The 4,625-nt window shown below is 64.1% G+C and overlaps 1 long non-coding RNA gene across 1 annotated transcript; it reads left to right on the top strand.

Annotated features, from left to right (window-relative positions):
• The first annotated feature begins 31 nt into the window (after nt 1-31).
• Nucleotides 32-4,266, top strand: LOC121024462 (uncharacterized). The gene is made up of 2 exons (XR_005787706.1): nt 32-377; nt 3,902-4,266. It is a non-coding gene; the product is annotated as an uncharacterized LOC121024462 (long non-coding RNA).
• The last annotated feature ends 359 nt before the right edge of the window (nt 4,267-4,625 follow it).

Genomic DNA, 4,625 nt, shown 5'->3' with positions numbered 1-4,625 from the left:
CGGGGCGGGTCAGGGAGGGGAGGGGAGAGGACGCGTGCAGGGGCGGGAGGGACGGAAGCCCCCGCCCACCGCAGCCAGGACGCGCCGCCTCCGCTCGCCCCCAACCGCCGCCCGCGGGGCTGACTCCATTCAGACCGCGAAAAGCGGCGGCCGCGTTCACGCCGCTGCACCCGGATCCCGACCTGGACCCCGACCCCGACCCTGATCCCGACGCGGACCCGGACACCTACCCGGAGTCGGAACCAGACCCCGACCCGGACCCCGACCCAGACCCGGACCCCGACCCTAACCCAGACCCGCACCCCGACCCCCGCCCAATCCCAGACCCCAGCCCGGAAGCATGAGCCCAACCCGGACTGAGACCGCGACCCCCGCAGGTGAGCGCGTCCGTCCCCGCCCCCCGTGACCCCGCCCACGGCTGAGCCCACGGTGCCCACGGACACCCGGCCGCGGACTGTCACCTCGCCGCCGCCGTCGCTCGGAGTTCGCGCCCCGAAGTCAAGCTGAGGACTCGGGACCCTCCCGCGGGCCCACAGTCGTCCCTTCGGTGGCTTCTGACTTAGAGGTGGGGTCGGGGTCCCAGCTCTGCGGCGCCTTCGTCCCCTACCCTGCCTCTCCCCCCGACCCTCTCCCCCCCACCCCCCCACCCCCCGCCTCCTACCCTCCCCACCGTCCGCCCTTGCCTCGTGGGCCCCGAGGCAGGTGCAGGGACACCCGGGCTGCGCGGCCCCTTTAGTCTCCGCGCCGCGCGCTCGACCCCCGCGTGGCCTGTATTTGGGTTTTCCGGGCTTGTTTGAAGAGAGCTGGGCCCAAAGGTGCCTGAACAGACGGAGGCGGCTGGCGGGGGACCCGGGTCTTCCCGCCCTCAGAAGTTTCCCTTTGCAACCTGATGTGGCTGGTGCTCCTGCGAACGGTGGGGGGGAGACGGGAGGGCTCCGTGACTTAATTCCGGCGGAGGTTTCAGAGGGCGCAGGGGGGCTCAGGAGCCGGGTGGGGGTGCTCGTACAGCACGGATTTGTGTGCCGCGGTACAGGTGCTGCCTCTGTTTAGCGAGTGGCTCGTGGGGGTGTCACGTTTGCTTCGGGGGCTCAGGATTCTTAAGAAGGTGGCGCCCCAAAGAGCTTTCCGGCCCGGAATCACTTGCTTCAGTTCTGTTCGAAACGCAGCCTAAGGCTCAGACTGCACCCTCTGAGCTTGACGGGAAGTTTGCTTTCCGCTCTCCCTGGGCGGGACCGCAGGCCTGGAGCACGTCAGACGACACCTGACACCTGCTGATTAGTGTGGTTGTCACCACAAAGGTGCTGTGGCCACCTGGCCTCAGCTGTTGCCGCATCTTGTAGAACGTGGGCTGTGACCGTGGGCACCCAGCCCAGGGGCAGGTGACCCGGGCGGCAAGGCGGGCCTGGGCTGCCAGTGGCCCTTCCAGCCTTACGCCTGCACCTCCCCCAGCCCCGCGAGCCTGCATCCGCACACTTCGGCCTGCACGCGTGGGTGCGGGGCGCCCTGGCCGGGAGGCTGGTGTGTGTAGCCATCACGACCACAGCACCGACGTTCTAGTGAGCACGGCCGACTCTGCCGGCAGCGGCCCGGTGCCGTAGGGGTGTCGGCTCCTTAATTCCGCCTGTGCTCCTCCAGCTGCCTGCGGGACCCGGGGCTCTCACCGTCCTGCTGATGGCACCTGGCCGGCACCCCCCCTGGGGGAGCCCCCCCTCTTCTGGGAGCTCTGGAGGCACCGTGGGCGGAGGGGTTGGGTGAGGGCTGGCCCCCAGGACACGGCCCCCACTCCTGGGCACGGCTACAATGTTGACGAGAAGCCCAGTGGTCCCCGAGGGGGTCGTTCCCTGAGTTCCGTCCACGGTACCCAGGGCGCCAGATCCTGCTCTTGGGGCCAGGCGAGCACGACCCCAACGGTAACCGCGGGAGGTGTGCCCACGCCTCGCCCGCGGGAAGGAGGCCGACTGTCTGCTTCCAGGAGCGGGCCCTGCCCGCCCTGTGCCTGCTGCGCGGCGCGGGGCCACCTGGGGACGCGCGCCACTCTTGTGGGTCTCCCTCACCTGCCTTCGTGGCTGGGACTGACGTGGGGCCCCCGGAAGAGGCTGGGGGGGGCGGTGAGGGAGGCACTATTGACCCTGAAACGAGATCTTGGCACACGTATCCGTGGAACATCTGCCATGTGCGTGAGTCAGGCTGCTGGCAGGACGCACAGGTGTGTGCACAGGGGAGGCGGGGCCGTGGCAGGGCCCGTGCGCCAAGGACGGTGCCCCATGTGGCCTGTCGCGTGTCTGCTGAGCGGCTGGGCCCTGGGCACCTGCCGGAGGAGCCTGGGTCACGCTCTGAAGACACCCACACACACCCGCGTCTGGCTCTGTGCTGATGGGGCAGAGCCTGCTTGGGATTCTCTCTCTCTCCCTCCCTGCCCCTACCCTGCCCACACACTCTCCCTCTGTCTCTGCCCCTGCCCTGCTCTCTCTCTCTCTCTCTCAAAATAAATAAAATAAACATTAAGAAACATTAGAAACAAATAGTCTGGTCCACACATAGGTACAAACCAAATAGTACCTGAGACCCTTCGGGGGTCCTACCTGTGGGAGGAACCCCACTCTTGGGGGCCGTTCCCCTCCCCCACCCACCCTGGGCACGGGAGGGTCACTGCTCTGGGGGACTTAAGTGCCCCCAGGGTGGCACTCAAGTGTGCTGTTGTGAGGGAGTCTGGATGCAAAGTCCCCGTGCCCGCCCTCCGGCAGAGGGTGTGACCCGACAGCAGGCACCCCCCTCGGCAGAATCTGGGCCCCGGGCCGGACCGAAGCGGCACCCACGCCCACCGCCGCTCTGTCACCTGACCGAGGGGACGTATCATAGAGTTTCCTTCCCAGGCTGCGGAAGCTCTGTCAGGCATTGCTCAACACGGTCTAGGGGCCTTGAAGGCGGCTCACCCCTCCTGGCCGCAGCCCAGGGCCCCAAGGCCGGCCTGCCCCCTGCAGCGGCCCAGCTCCAGCACTTTCCCTCCTCCCCGTGACTGTGCCTCGGGCTCGGGCCGGGTGACCCCCAGTGAGAGGTGCTCCCCATACTCTCCCAGGCCCTCCCCACCAGCTCCCACATGCACCTTCACAGACTGCCCTCTCTGAGCTCTGAGGGCTCGCTGACACCGCTCTTCCTTTGAGTTCCTGGAGAAAGAGGATGCGTGTGCGTCGTCTCTGGACCCGAGTCCAGGCTTTCAGGTGGCTTCTGTGCCACCTGAAGATGTCCCCGGAAGATGTCCAGTGCTGGGAGAAACCAGAGCCGTGCCCTGGGAAGCACCCAGGGGAGCTCTGGTCCAGAGGCCCCTGAGAATGCAGGACCCGTCCTGGGGGTCAGGGCTGGGAGGTCCCCGGCCTGACCAAGGGGCGCACCTGGCACCGTGGAGGGGGGGTGTGGGGGCAGGGCGGAAGCACACGGCAGCCCAGTTTGCTTCTAGCCTCGCTGATCCATGTGTTCCTGGGCAATTCCCTTACCCTGTTGGGCTTTGGTTTCCTCCAAATGTAAAATGGACACAATACCGGCCTTTTTGTGTTATGGGGTTGTGTATGTGAGAGATTTGGGAGAGTTTAAGCATAAATACAAAACACACTTAAATAAAATGTGAGGTTCAGTGTCAGGTGTTGGCCAGGCTCCTGGGCGGTTAAACCATAGCTGAGAGGGGAGAGGGGTTCAAGGGCTGCTAGTCTAGGGGAGCTAACTCCCCAAGGCCACCCACTAGTGAGAGGGGTGGGGGCACGGTCACCTGTGCAGCACAGACATGTCTTAGGAGTGTCCCGACGGAGCACCAGCAGCTCCGTGCCTGACGAAGGGAACAGGGGACACAGGCAGGCCAAAACCCTTTTCATTTCGCCCTTCGACAAAACGGGTTTGTTTGCCTCTTTAGTTCGGACTGATCTGCACCTGAATTCAGCTTCCTAAGAGGTCACAGAAAGCTCTGGGTCGTCACAAAGAGCAGCTCTTCTGGTGGCTGTGGAGACAATCTCATCGTGAAGGTTCAGATGGCATTTACTTTACTCCAAACAAGTGCTCAGCCCACGGAGCCTCCAGAGACGCCTTCGCCTCTAGACCCCATGTTTTGCGCGTGGCAAAGACCCACGAGCCTTGTCAGACGTTCTGTACACAGACTGTGACTGTGTCTCAATTCCCAGTTCTGGGAACTTCCACCACCGGGACCAAGTGAAAGCCTTGGAGTTGGTCCACAAAAGCTGAGCAACCTTGTAAAACAACATAAATTAGGAAGGAACCTCATGTGGTCTACTCTGACATTTCCATTTGAGGCTGGACATAGTCAAGTGTGATGCGAAATGTGTTGGTTCATTGCAGTTGACAGGCTGGAAGAAGGGGGAGAGCCTGTGTGACGACCGTGACCTTGACTTCAGAGGCAGGGGAGCCTGTGTGAAAACCGTGACCTTGACTTCAGAGGCAGGGGAGCATGTGTGACGACCGTGACCTTGAGCTCTGAGGCAAGGGATCATGTGTGATGACCGTGACCTTGAGCTCTGAGGCAGGGGAGCCTGTGTGACGACCGTGACCTTGAGCTCTGAGGCAGGGGAGCCTGTGTGACACCCGTGACCTTGACTTAGAGGCAGGGGAGGCTGTGTGACGCC

Source organism: Herpailurus yagouaroundi, unplaced genomic scaffold (assembly GCF_014898765.1).
Source record: "Herpailurus yagouaroundi ecotype Mexico unplaced genomic scaffold, PumYag 65029, whole genome shotgun sequence".
Classification (NCBI taxonomy): domain Eukaryota; kingdom Metazoa; phylum Chordata; class Mammalia; order Carnivora; family Felidae; genus Herpailurus; species Herpailurus yagouaroundi.
Note: the sequence above shows the minus strand (reverse complement) of the source record. Positions and strands in the feature narration are given on the sequence as shown.